At 39.7% G+C, this 15,056-nt stretch overlaps 1 protein-coding gene across 1 annotated transcript in view; it reads left to right on the top strand.

The window, feature by feature from the left end:
• tsnare1 (T-SNARE Domain Containing 1) overlaps positions 1-15,056 on the top strand; it is a 182,652-nt gene that overhangs the window by 71,783 nt on the left and 95,813 nt on the right. The gene's annotated exons all lie outside the window — the stretch shown is intronic.

Genomic DNA, 15,056 nt, shown 5'->3' with positions numbered 1-15,056 from the left:
TACCTACTGTAGAGCGTCCTACTATGCTCAGCCCCCAACAGGCTTCACCAATTAATACTTAGGTTTAGGTTATACTGGGGATTGTTAAGGTTGGAAATAAGGGCCATGGTTGGGGTTAAATTCTGCCAGTTCCTATGCTGGTGGCAGGATTTGTACGCAGACTGAGGGGAAGTGCTGCCCATGAAGTTTTGATGTGACTGCATGATAACATTTGAAGTGAATGAACCTTTGACTACACTAGATGTTAATCAAGACAGATCATTTTCATTTCATACTCTCTGCTTCCCTCTTCCTGTGCCTTATCCCCTTCATCACCAACTGCAGTAACATACGGAGGACTACACTCTCTGATCGCCATCCAGGCACACTGAAAAAGCCATATACATGCATATGCTGCACTATCGTCACACACGTGTTCCTTTGCAAGGAAGACTTGAGTTTTGGGAAATATCCTGTTTGTGCCCGTGATTAGAATGGTAACCCACCATCTGCCTGCGGGTCTTCAGGCAAAAAGCTCAAATCTCATGGTTAATAGAATTTGACCCGCCCCTGTAATCGTGGAAATGCACACGGCAAAAAGTCTAAGTGGATTAATGGCCGGCACCCTCTGAGTGTCATTGTCTTTGTTAGCGCATTAGGCATTCACTGGTTTTCTGGCTGTAACCTGCCAGAGGGCACAGGCTGTGTTTGGAGGAGAGTGCCCCTGACTGACTGACGGCCTTTTTGTAGACACAATATGCTACAGTACATCATAATGACAGATAGCAAGTGAAACAAATGCTATGGCAAACAATTGCTTGAACTTGAACTAAAAAAAAATAAAAATTTAACTAGTTTAGTAACTAAGTATGGTATTTTCATACATTTCAGAAACAAAAATTGTACTTTAATCAGATTAATATTTTACACAGGGCAAATTTCTTCATTCTATCATACTATCTTTTGTCAGTTTTTGAGACCTTAAAGTCTTATTTTCTTGAAAGAAAATAATTTCCATTGAAGTAATATAAGTGCATTCTGATATTCGAAGTCAACTGGTCTGATCTACTCGAATACTTCTTCCACAAGTTAACATTACCACCACTCTCTTTAAACCAGGTCTTTTTAAATATGTGCTCAAATTTCTCATAGAAGTATATAGCTGCTAAAAACAGAAGGGGTTTTATTGCAATGTATTATATTTTCTTGAGGAATTTCACAACATTTTGAAGTTTATACCTGACATTCATACATTGTTAAATTACTGCTGTGAATATATATATATATATATATATATATATATATAGTGTAGGGAGTAGCTAATATATGTGAGAGTAGTTCTTTCAAGAAAATTCCTTTGGAACTGGTTATAAATTAACTAAATGTCTTATGAATTAACTGTCTACAATACTTTAATGTAATGTTTAATGCAGTAAATTGCCAATTACAATATATTATATAGTTCTTTTACATTGTTCAATGGGAAATTTTTAGAAATTTTTGATAAGGTATGACATATATTTGTACTGTGTCATGTTCATGTCATATCAGAGTTACTGTAAGGTGACTTGTAAATAACATTCATATCAATATCTAAGTTGTAATCAGAATCAGCTTGATTTGCCAGGTATGTGTACATACGAGGAATTTGACTCTGGATTGTACGTTGCTCACGATGTGCCTACTTATTCAATAATAAAATTAGACACAGGCTACAGTGTAGAGAACACATATACACACTATAAACAAAAGCTAGAAAATAATTACCTCGCGACCCTGTTTGCAGGATAAGCGGTTGACGATGGATGGAAACTAATTATAACTGGGAACTAATTTTTCAAAATCCTATGATTTATCGGACTTGATGGTGTCGCCATCTGTTGGACTGAACCAGTGGCTCTGGAAATGGCTAAAATTAGACAATTTCATATTTTCTCTTTCTTAAAAGACTGTAATGAAGTTGCTGAAATACTCTGCTCTCTAACAATAGGCCATTCTTGACTACTGAGCCAATCACTCGTGAATCCAATGGTTTTATTGGTTTTGAGGCACTAACTTCACTGCCCTTCTTACACCCACTGGATCGTAAAGCATGTTCATGAAATCATTAATGAAGTTCAACTGACTGATTTGCTAAAACTTTCTAAAAGTTAGAATTGTTTCTTCTTTCCAGGATTACATTTTGACACATTTCTATTGATCTGTCAACTCTGTACTGTTTTATGATGTTTGTGATTCCAGTTTATTACAGTCAAGTAGCTCATCAGCTATTAGCTATTAATTTCACTGTGTTTCCTTTGTTAAGGAACAAAATGTTGTGTCAGACAGATTAAAGTGTCAGTAAACAAACTCAGAATTTGACTACGTTGCCGCGTGTGCTGCCAGAAATAAACTAATTTCCCAATTATAAAAACACAAAGCTGATGAGGTGTGAAGTTTATCATTCCCTAAACCAACATAAGCCAGCAGTTATGTCTGAAAAAAGAAGAATGTGTGGGGAGAAACTATCAACAGAATAGAGAAAAGTTAGAAAGCGGCGTTGTTGTAGTTATCCTGTTTGTTAGTTTGTATCATGTCAATTTCCACCTTCTGTCATTTTGCACTAATTAATTATAAAAAATAATGGAGAAAGGCTATGGAAAAAAAACCTTTTCCTGTAACCTAATTAGACATATGTTATTAGAGTATGTTACTTCCACATATTGATATCATCACTGTGTGCTACGGTGGTAATATTGCAATGGTGTAAGGCAAAGCCAGTGATAAGAGACTGAATAATTGTTCACCACATAAAAAAAGTCAGAATTTACATTAACTATATTTTTCAGTTACCTAAATTAAAGAAATTAGCATAAACATCAAAACCACTGCATTAAAAACCCTATTATATATATATACATTTATGGTTGTCATAGCAAAGCAACATGCTTTGTGGCATCTATATGAAGAGGTGCTGTGGATTGAAACATTTGGGAACCTCAACAGTAATGTTCTGATATTTCTCTCATACAATATCAGGATGATATTATAGAGAGACTGTCTGTGTCTATCCAGAGGCTTCCCACATACTTGGGAAGAATATATGTTCAATATTAGACGGTCCCCGCAAAATAAATAAATGTCGTCGTCGTCGTCGTCGTCTTCCTGCAAAAGCTCTTGGGGAGGGTGTCAGAGTGGATGGTTGAGTCAACAAAGTTGGCAGCTTTAACGAGGAAGTCATTTTTTTGGTATTTTGGTGCATAATAATAATCATCATCATCATAAAAAGTAGTAAAATACCCAAGACTTATACATAAAACTAAAATGTACAATAAAAAATGACAGATATATCTGTTTTTAAAATATTAAGAGCTGTACAGTGTTTTAAAAGAATAGGATGGAATGTGCAAAATACTTGGGTGTGCAGAATTTAGCTCAACTGCTGTGCCAAAATACAACCTCACATTGCCACTTTGACCTATTTTGTCATTCCCACAACAAATATACCCACAATTGTGGACCAGAGCAAAATTTAGATTCCAAAAGTGGACAGAGGTCTCAGAGAACTAGTAATTATTGGAATGTTTAATCACTTCACAACTGTATAAGCAATTCCTAGAAAGCAGAGGAATCAACATTCATCACAAACTCAGCACAAGTCAGTTAAAAATTTCAAAGCCATATTTTCAGACTCCGATCATGACTGTGCGTATACACGCCTCTCCACCTCGTCCTCCTCCACTCTTACACAACAAGCAGGCCTCACTCTGCCTCTCAAACCCACGTTAATGCACCACTCTCATACAGCCATGTGTATGTGCGAACTAACAGTAGGTGTATATTCGGTTGGAGATTCACATTTAAATGTCAGATGGATTTTAAAACTGCAGCTGTGTGTGCGCACGTGTGTGTGTTCATATGGGTATAATCTTTACGGTGTTGGTGATCTGGGAATAAAACTCTACTTTCCTGTTGCTCTCAATGGAAGTCTCTTTAGATAAGCCCCTGAAATATGTCCCTGTTAATGAAAATATATAATGTCAAGTGTGGTTTGGATCAGGCGCTGCATCAGCATGTCGGGCACATTGCAATTTTTTCTTGTACACAAGCCCAGTTAAGTTCATTGTTACTTAGATGCATTATGTGTATCCTTGAGGCCTAACAAAGATGATGAATGCATTTCCTTCCAGATAAAACATTTACAAAACTGATTTTCATCTGTGCATGGCTGTTTATTCTTGAACTTATGTGGCGCATTGCCATTGGCATTCAGAGGAATGGCGTGAACCTGAGGAAACCTCATATATACACACTGGTTCAGCTCTTAAGGTGGCTTGTCTTTGACACAAATGCCAGTTCTATTTACCATCATACCGGATGATTTGAGCAGCTGATTAAAACTGTGCTGTGTTTGAGACACATTCATGCATTTGTTTATTATTCCATTCCATAAGTAGAATTACTTTTCACAAAGCATAGCTGTTGTTATCATTGTGACGTCATCTGGCCTGTATAGCAAATAACATTGTCTTAACATTGGCAGCAGATGCCTCCTGCATTGGAATGAATTCATTACAAAATCAAGGTCATGCCTTTTCAACTTACAAATATGTTCTGTTTATTGAAAAGGACACAATTACTGATTATTCATATATAGTAGGAATATTCTTTCATTAAACACGAAAGATTTACTGACATTTATTTATAACCACAGATTCTATGGTTTAATAGAGGGTCACTAAGTCATTAGTAAAGGGTGCTGAGTTTGTCACTTCATAATAAGCGATTGAGTCTTGTATTTAATGTATTTAGAAGTGTTAGTAAGTTATAAATAGAGGGCTACTCCACTGTAACTAACTGTTTGAGAACTGGTGTTGACACATCTTTATTGTTATTTTGAAGACTGGTTTTGTTGAACTGTTGCTATACTGATGTAGATGTATATACGGATGTTGCTAAAAATGTGTCCACACCATGTATATCAGTCAGGATTTGTTGAATTTGCATCTGAGTGAATGTAAACAGTAGCAACCACATGATAATATGAAAGTTTCATCTTCACAATAAACAGTCTGACATTAAAGTCCATCTTGACTGCTTTCGAGCACTAAGCACATCGATGTAAAACACTTCCTCTTATCTTGCCGGAGTCCTGCGCTGACAGCTCGGAACATGGACCACCTGCCGAGTGCTTGGGGCAGGTCTCTGTAACGATGTGGGCACAACAGTCTTGAATCCAAAAACCCCGTCTTCATCATGTTTTTGCAATTAAGCTGGAAAAACAGATAAAAAAACAGAAGTGTAGAGATGTTCGAAGGAGATACCGGCTGCTGCTTCTACCCGCGCTGCCGGTTGCCATAGCATATATCTTCTACGGTACCATACTGAGAATATAAAGTGGAGTGCTGCCTTGAAATTACACTGAAGAGCTATTTTCTCCAGCTATGGCTGACAAGCCAATATCATTTTCAGTAGTATCTTTATGATGCTGGATTGTGGGTATTTTCCAACCCTAGTGTTGTTACTGACACAGCAACAAGAGCACAGACCAAACACAACGTAGGTGATGGTTACCGGTCTTGCCATATTTATGGTTCAAGAGCGTTCTGTGCTTCTATGGGTCAGTGTCACGGCAGACATCGTTGTAGTGGTCTTAGGTGAGAGAAGGCAAGGAAATAAAATGCAATTTTTTTGATGGGACTCCAAGGAGCTGTCCAAGCTGCTGCATCATTTGCCACTGTGACACACAACATGGAATATATTTCAATAAGGGGACCTAAACCTCCATACAGAAGAGTCACACTTTGATTATGTTTAGGCACTAAAACTACTTTCAGTAAAAGAGTTCAGTTACATCACTGACATAACCTATGTTCATTTACATAACCAACCTAAAAGAAATCATTTACTTTTAGTTCCACAAAGTCTCCTTGGCTAAAGTCCTGTGTTTGTTTGTTATCAGAGCCCAGTATAAGCGCCACGACATCCTGTAAAGCCCTGAAACTATGATTGCAGTCAGAACAGCACCCCTCACCACCACCACAGTGTCATCCCCACACCCTACCCACTCCATCCTTCACACCTCCCCCTGCAGCCAGCTGCTTCCAGACTCCTCAGTTCTCCTTCACCAGGGCCAACCAGACCTCAAAGGAATACCAAACACAGAGCAGGCAGGAGAAACATACAGCAGAGGTGACTGATTGAAATTCACAGTGTGAGCAATTCCAATCTTTTGCATGCCGTTTCTGGGTGCCTGGCTCTCGAGCTAGTTGTGGGGGAAGAGTGTGACGAGCAGATGTATCACTGTGCGGTGATACTGCAGAGGTCTTCTCGGGGGTGCTCAGTAGTGGGCGAACTCCTATTGTTTGGTAACAGTGGGGCAGTGGTGGGCGGGGCTTCCACTGACTCATGGATGATCCATCAGAGCTCATCAGCACTGAAGCACAGCTCAGATTGTATTTTTAGACTGCAACTTTTGAAGGATTCCCTTTGCTACTTCTACCTACTTAACATAATTTTCCATCTGTTTATAGAAAGTTGCTGTTGACAGACTGTACAACCATTAAGCCATATTTAAGGTACATTAGGTTTTCTACAAGTAGTACAGTTTTCTACTATGCGGTGAGGTGACTTTTAGCATAGCAGGAGCAGTCACAATTGTTCCTATACACAGTTGTTGAAGAGATAGCTGTAAAACAATGGACGAGTTCTAGGTATTAAAAACACTTGATGGGATTCTTTGAAAATCATGTTTAAGCCTCTAATAAGAAGTCTCAAAGAGCTGTGTCAGTTAACAATCTTCATGCGATTCATGTTGGTGGGGAGTTAGCCGCTCAGTCAGAGGCGGACTGTAATGCTGATACTCTATAGGCCCCAAAATGCAGACCCAGCGGGGTCCAGGTTCCAGTCCAGTATGATCCAATGTTTTTGGAGCGTGACCCATTCTAGGTAATAAAAGTCACGATATCTGGACCTCTGCCACACATATTTTAACCACTTTTTATGTGTCTCACAAGTACCCCAATTTATATAAGTACAACATTAATCTCTGTAGTTCATAAAGGCTCAGAAGTGTGTCACGAGGCTTGACAATGGTCAAAAAGATGATGAGAAAATTTTAACACAGTTTTGAGGAAATATTAAATGCTGAAATATATGAATGGGGGGGGGGGGTCGGGGGGCACACAGAGGTACAGACAGTAAAGGTGATGTTGCTATAGATTAAATGAAAAATGCTATAGATATGTATAGTAATGTTAATGATAATAATCGTAATGTTAATGATTATAGTATAATGGGATGAGGTTGCATACAGAGGGAGAGAAAGTAGAGGAGAGAGGAGCTCAGTGCATCATGGGAAATCCCCCGGCAGTCTAGGCCTATAGCAGCATAACTAAGGGATGGTTCAGGACTCACCTGAGCCAGCCCTAACTATAAGCTTTATCAAAGAGGAAAGTCTTAAGCCTACTCTTAAATGTGGAGATGGTGTCAGCCTCCTGAACCCAAACTGGAACCTGGTTCTACAGGAGAGGAGCTTGATAGCTGAACGCTCTGGCTCCCATTCTACTTTGGGAGACTCTAGGAACCACAAGTAACCCTGCATTCTGGGAGCGCAGTGCTCTGGTGGGGTAGCAAGGTACTATGAGCTTTTTAAGGTAAGATGGTGCTTACTGGAAGGCAATGCAGAGAAGCTAAGACAGGAGAAATGTGATCTCTTTTCCTGGTTCCTGTCAGAACACGTGCTGCAGCATTCTGGATCAGCTGAAGAGTCTTAACGGACTTTTTCTAGCAGCCTGATAATAACGAATTGCAGTAATCCAGCCTAGATGTGTAAATGCATGGACTAGTTTTTCCTGCATCATTTTTAGACAGAATATTCCTGATTTTCGCAATATTACGTAGGTGAAAAAAGGCGGTCCTTGAAATATGCTTAATGTGAGACTTAAACGACATGTCCTGATCAAAGATAACTCCAAGATTCCTCACAGTGGTGCTGGAGGCCAGGGCGATGCCATCAAGGGAAACTATATCTTTAGATAATGCGTCATGGAGGTGCTTGGGCCCCAGAACAATAACTTCAGTTTTATCTGAGTTTAACATTAAAAAATTACAGGTCATCCAGGTTTTAACATCCTGAAGGCACATTTGAAGTTTAGCTAACTGATGAGTTTCATCTGGCTTGATCGATAGATATAACTGAGTATCATTTGCATAACAATGAAAGTTTATGGAATATTTCCTGATAATATTGTCTAAGGGAAGCATATATAAAGTGAAGAGGATTGGTCCGAGGACAGATCCTTGAGGAACTCCATGACTAACTTGTACAAACTGAAATCGATCTGATAAATAGGATCTGATGGTCAGTGGTATCAAATGCAGCACTAAGATCTAATAAAACCAGTACAGAGACAAGTCCTTTGTCTGATGCAATAAGGAGGTCATAATTTTCACTAGTGCTGTCTCTGTGCTATGATGAACTCTAAATCCTGACTGAAAATCCTTAAATAAACTATTGCTCTGTAGAAAGTCACACAGCTGTTTAGCAACTGCTTTCTCCAGGATCTTAGAGAGAAATGGAAGGTTAGATAAAGGTCTATAGTTGGCTAAAACATCTGGATCAACTTTGGGCTTTTTCAGAAGAGGTTTAATCACAGCTACTTTAAAGTACTGTGGTACATAGCCTGTTGATAGAGATAGATTGATCATATCTAGTATAGAAGTGCTGACTAACGGTAAAACTTCTTTAAGCAAATTAGTCGGGATGGGGTCTAAGAGGCAGGTTGATGGTTTAGATGAAGAAATTATTGAAGTTAGTAAAGGTTGAGGGAAGCAAAACAGTCTAAACATGTATCTGGTTCTACAGCTGTTTCTAAGGTTCTTGAGTTTAGAGATAAGTTGGTGCCAGTTAAGGGCAGGTCTTGGTGAATTTTGTTTCTAATAGTTAGAATTTTATCATTAAAGAAGCTCATGAAGTCGTAACTACTGAGAGCTATGGGAATACTTGGCTCAATAGAGCTGTGACTCTCTGTCAGCCTGGCTACAGTGCTGAAAAGAAACCTGGGGTTGTTCCTATTGTCCTCTGTTAATGACGAGTAGTACGCTGCTCTGGCATTACGGAGGGCCTTCCTATAAGTTTGCCAAATTAAACGAGAATTTTCCAGTTTGGTGGAACGCCAATTCCTCTCAAGTTTCTGCGATATTTCCTTTAATTTGCGAGTTTCAGTATTATACCATGGAGCTAACCGTCTTTGTTTTATTATTTTCTTTTTTAGAGGGGCAACAGAGTCGAGTGTCATTCGCAGCGAGCCTGCTGCACTATCAACAAGACGATCGATTTGGGAGGGACTGAAATTAGTATAGGAGTCCTCTGTTACTTGATAATGAATTTAGAGCTGATGGAATCGCATCCTTAAATTTAGCTACACCACTATCAGACAGACAGAAAATTTGCCCAATGGCGTGTAATTCAGCAATACAAACTCAAAAGTTATCAAACAGTGGTCAGATAAAGAGGGATTCTGTGGGAACACTAAAACAAGGTCGAGGGTGTGGTTAAAACAGTGAGTCGGTTCATGAACACCCTGAGAGAAGCCAATGGAATCCAAGAGAGATAAACGCAGTACTGAACCTGTCATTCTCAACGTCCACATGAATATTAAAATCCCTTACAATAATAACTTTGTCCGTTTTAAGGACTAAAGTTGACAAAAACTCTGCAAATTCAGATAAGAATTCAGAGCACGGACCAGGTACTCGGTACACTATAACAAATAGAAATTGTTGCAGTGATTTCCAACTTGGGTGTGAAAGACTAAGAACAAGACTTTCAAATGAGTTATAGTTTAGTTTAGGTTTAGAGCTGATTAGTAGGCTAGAGTCGAAGATAGCTGCAACTCCACCTCCTCGGCCTGTGCCTCGAGGGATGTGAGTATTAATATGACTGGGAGGGGTGGATTCATTTAGGCTAACATATTCTCCATCACCCAGCCAGGTTTCAGTAAGACAAAATAAATCAATATCATAATCTGATATTAGTTCATTTACTAGCACACCTTTAGAAGAGAGAGATCTGATGTTTAAGAATCCACATTTAATTTTCCTATTCGTTTGCATTATTGCACTTGTGGTTTTAATTTATGAGGTTTTTATGTACAGCTCCTCTTCTGTTTACCTTTGATTTAAATAATTTCGATGGTGGGGGGGGGGCAGACACCGTCACTAAAGGGTTTTCACTAAGTAACTCCCGAAATGGAGGAGCAGAGAAGTGTGTTAGACTGCGACTCTGCCTCCTGGTCTCAACTCTGGGTTGTCATGGATTTGGTCCACTAATAAACTTGCTGGACACCACCTCGACAACCAGCGGCAGAATGACGAATAACTGAACATCTGGCACACCAAGCAGGAGAAAGTAGGAGAGCGAGAAGGAGACACCATCGCTAGCTGCTGAGCTAAAGTACTGTAGTGTTAGCTACAACTTTTGAACAACAATGAGATTGAACAGCAGTCACTAAAAGATGGAAAGAACTGTGAGTGCTTAGGCAAAATTACTGTAAATGACACCTATGGTTACCCTATAAGTTGGTTGCAACAATAAAAACAAGGTTACATATTCATCATGGTTCATGAGTGGGATTCTGTCATGGGGGGGGCAACTATTTGAATGACTCGATGATTGTGTGATGCATTAAAAAGGTGTTTCTAAAATCAAAGTCTCCATATGTTTCACATTGTGCATCACAGCAAGACATTCACATTCAGTTCTATTTGTCAGTCCTCCATATCCCTAATGCAGAGAGCCAACCGTACAGTCTGTACTCCGCTGTGTAATTTTAGTGGGTAACGTGGTGGAGCATTAGCTGGCTGTGATTTCAAAGTAATCCTTCATGTTGTGAAGACATGTGATGCGTCATCGTTTAGCTGTGAAGCTAAACGATGACACATCAGACTGAGGTTTAGCACTTGTTAATCTTTCTGCTGTGAGTGCGCACACACATTCAGTCAGAGACTGGTGTGTCTGGGAGCAGAATGCATTCCTGATCATGCAGCATTCTTTACTTTAATGCCTGCTCATATAGGCAAATTACAGTATGTACAATACTTAGCCCAGGAGAAGTTAGCCAAGTAAGTAAAATACAAAACTCCATTCTTTGGAATGTTCAATTTATATTATCACACTAACTGATCTCAAGCACATACAGATTTTCCATCACCTTATAGCTGTGATGTAAGACAGCGTTCTGGCTATTTAAAGCCTTAAATAGTGATTAGATTATAAGTGTAAAACTTCTTCACATAGAAGACACTATTTCTGTCTGTTATGACTTTGGCCTGGGAGACACACTGGCTGCAGTCCAATTTAATTATTTCCTTACAGTAAAACTTTTATTTCTAGCAGCAAAATTAACTTCTACCCTGTCTACTTCCCTGACTCTTCCACTCTTTAACCCTGCTCTGCACAGATAGGATGTTGATGTTTTTCAGGTATTTTCCACTGTGACACTTTGGCTTTTTTCCACAACAGACACAGAATTATAGTGACATGCTCCTTCTAGCCCCAGTGCACTATGTTCTGTCTGCTCCTCCTGCTACCAGCTAAACGTAGATCAATATTTGAGTAGGGTATGCAGCAGCCGAAGTGTGTTTGTGTGGCTGCCTATCTCTGTGGGGCAGCCTGTTGTAGTGTCAAGTCTGGAGGATGGGAGTCGGCCTTTGGGGGAAGCGAGGCTCCTGTAAGCCTGTCAGCATGACCTGACAGCATAGATATTTAATAACTGTCTTAACCCTGACTTTCAGTGGATATGCTGGAGAGTTATGAATATGGCTGCACCTTCAACCTTTCATCCTGGCAGAGTAAAAACAGAGAGGATTTGGCTGTGTTTCACTATACACCTGCTTCAGACAGCTGTTAGCACTCAGTCACTCAGCTGGTCAAATGTAATCTCAGCCATACATACCTGATAGAAAGGCTAGCCCAAAGAGTCCTGCAAAGGTTAGCTTTTTTATTTATTTATTTATTTTTAAGATGTAGTGTTGTACTTTTTTGGCAAAAACATCTTTCCAGTGATTTCCCAAGGTTCCCAAAATGCCCAATGTCAAATCCACTTAAGGGTGAAAACTCATTTCTTTTAATTAAGGTTGGTAGTAGGAGCATACATCTAGATAGCTAGCTTTGTACCTGATTGACAGTAAGGTTCGGGTCATGGTAGAAAATAACCAGTGTGGAAAGTAGTTTGGTTTTAGTTAGGCAAAAGTGTTTATTACAACACTGGAAGGTAGAATGAAAAGATGGAGAAGGGATAACAGGATATTGTTTAAAATATGGGTATTATGGTGCACATTTCCAGATCTCTGTTCATGGAAGACTTTCATTGTGTTTTGTACTTGGTTTTACATGTAAAAAGTGACATTGTTGTGTCTGTTAGCCCAAGTGCACAATACAGACTAAAGCGTTACTAAATGGTCTGTAATTCTATAGTGCTTTTCTAGTCTCCCGACCATTCATGCACTTTCACATTTGCACACTGATGGTAGAGGCTAAGGTGCCAACTGCTCATCAGAGACAGAAATGAACATTTACCAGGTGCTGGTCATATAATTACAATATCAAAAAGTTGATTTATTTCAGTAATTCCATTCAAAAAGTGAAACTTGTATAATGTATACATTCATTCTACACAGACTGATACATTTCAAATGTTTATTTCATTTAATTGTGATGATTAAAAAATGACAACTAATGAAAATCCCAAATTCAGTACCTCCAAAAATTTGAATATTACTTAAGACCAATGCAAAAAAAGGATTTTTAGAAATGTTGGCCAACTGAAAAGTATGAGCTTGTACAGCACTCAGTACTTAGTTGGGGCTCTTTTTGCCTGAATTACTGCAGCAATGCGGCGTGGCATGGAGTCAGTCTGTGGCACTGCTCAGGTGTTATGAGAGCCCAGGTTGCTCTGATAGTGGCCTTCAGCTCTTCTGCATTGTTTGGTCTGGCGTATTGCATCTTCCTCTTCACAATACCCCATAGATTTTCTATAGGGTTAAGGTCAGGCGAGTTTGCTGGCCAATTAAGAACAGGGATACCATGGTCCTTGAACCAGGTACTGGTAGCTTTGGCACTGTGTGCAGGTGCCAAGTCCTGTTGGAAAATGAAATCTGCATCTCCATAAAGTTGGTCAGCAGCAGGAAGCATGAAGTGCTCTAAAACTTCCTGGTAGACGGCTGCGTTGACCTTGGACCTCAGAAAACACAGTGGACCAACACCAGCAGATGACACGGCACCCCAAACCATCACTGACTGTGGAAACTTTACACTGGACTTCAAGCAACGTGGATTCTGTGCCTCTCCTCTCTTCCTCCAGACTCTGGGACCTTGATTTCCAAAGGAAATGCAAATTTACTTTCATCAGAGAACATAACTTTGGACCACTCAGCAGCAGTCCAGTCCTTTTTGTCTTTAGCCCAGATGAAACGCTTCTGACGCTGTGTCTTGTTCAAGAGTGGCTTGACACAAGGAATGCGACAGCTGAAACCCATGTCTTCCATACGTTTGTGCGTGGTGGTTCTTGAAGCACTGACTCCAGCTGCAGTCCACTCTTTGTGAATCTCCCCCACATTTTTGAATGGCTTTTGTTTCACAATCCTCTCCAGGGTGCTGTTATCCCTATTGCTTGTACACTTTTTTCTACCACATCTTTTCCTTCCCTTCGCCTCTCTATTAATGTGCTTGGACACAGAGCTCTGTGAACAGCCAGCCTCTTTAGCAGTGACCTTTTGTGTCTTGCCCTCCTTGTGCAAGGTGTCAATGGTCGTGGAGAGCTGTCAAGTCAGCAGTCTTCCCCATGATTGTGCCATACCCAGATACACACACACACACACACACACACACACACACACACACACACACACACACACACAGAAGACAGACAGGGGAACCAGACAGAAACACAAGGAAATGGAGGGAAGGTACCGCTGACCATAACAGGGTCAAAAATGAAAAAAGAGAGCTAGAGCGATTTCAGTTCAAACCCTGACTCCTTTGTCACATCCACACAGCTGACCAATCACTGCGTGAAGTAGGGATGAAAGCAGGGCGGCTGGCCAATAGACTGTGAGATTGGTGGGCCCTCCGACAAAAAAAGATAAATTCAATTTATTACTATCATCTTTTTTATAATTTGTTAATTATATACATTTTCAGTTGTCAATTGTTCCAGTTTGTAAAGCCTCTGAATATCATAGTCCAATCAGCTTCATAGCTCAAGTAGACTTTGGTTATGCCACTGCGGGCACTGCAGTGCAATGTCTTATTTCTCAGAGCATTTAAACAGCACGTTGATAAGCTGTTTCCAATAAATTTTGCTTTTCATTAAGATAAATATTGTTCAGTTGTCGCAGCACAAAATTCATAGGCAGCTACACAAAAAAAATCAAGAAAAAATTTACTAACCAGGGTATCTTAGTGTATTTAAGCAAAACCTAACCTAGTAGTGCTGATGATCAGTGGAGCAACTACATCTAGATGTTGTCCACAGAGGTGAAGAAAAATGTTAATATGTGCCACCCGTAGCTGGTTTCAGCAGTGCTTCCAAATCATTTTGATGGCACATGTCTTAAAGGAAGTACAAAGAGTAAACTGGAGCATTGGTGCAGTCCATGTGTTGCTTTCAAACCATCTCCGTTAGTGTCCCTGGGTTGGCTATGTGGAGGGGCCGACTGGGACTAGTGATGTATAGTGATGTCTGCCACAGTGTCTTTTTAATACTACCACTGTGAGGTGTCAAACTTGGATATGTTCATATTGTACACTTAGGGGCATTAAAAATATCCAACGTTCCATATTATTTCATTCTAAAATCTTCTTTTCTTAAAACACGTGAAAACAATCTGCCAACTGGGTGAAATAATTCCACTCTTTAAAAATACAAATCAAGTTGTTGTTAGAATTGTCTAGTCAGGTCAACAAGCAGAGTGCATTTAAAATCAACAAATGTTGACCAAAGTGCTTCACAGAGAGATTAAACAAAAACACACGAAGGATGAAATATAAACACAAACATGACCAAATAAAAACACAGACATAAATAGAAGGATAT

This window comes from Micropterus salmoides, unplaced genomic scaffold (assembly GCF_014851395.1).
Source record: "Micropterus salmoides isolate LMB-PRFRI ecotype aquatic unplaced genomic scaffold, ASM1485139v1 Ms_hic_scaffold_11, whole genome shotgun sequence".
NCBI classification, from domain to species: Eukaryota; Metazoa; Chordata; class Actinopteri; order Centrarchiformes; family Centrarchidae; genus Micropterus; species Micropterus salmoides.
Note: the sequence above shows the minus strand (reverse complement) of the source record. Positions and strands in the feature narration are given on the sequence as shown.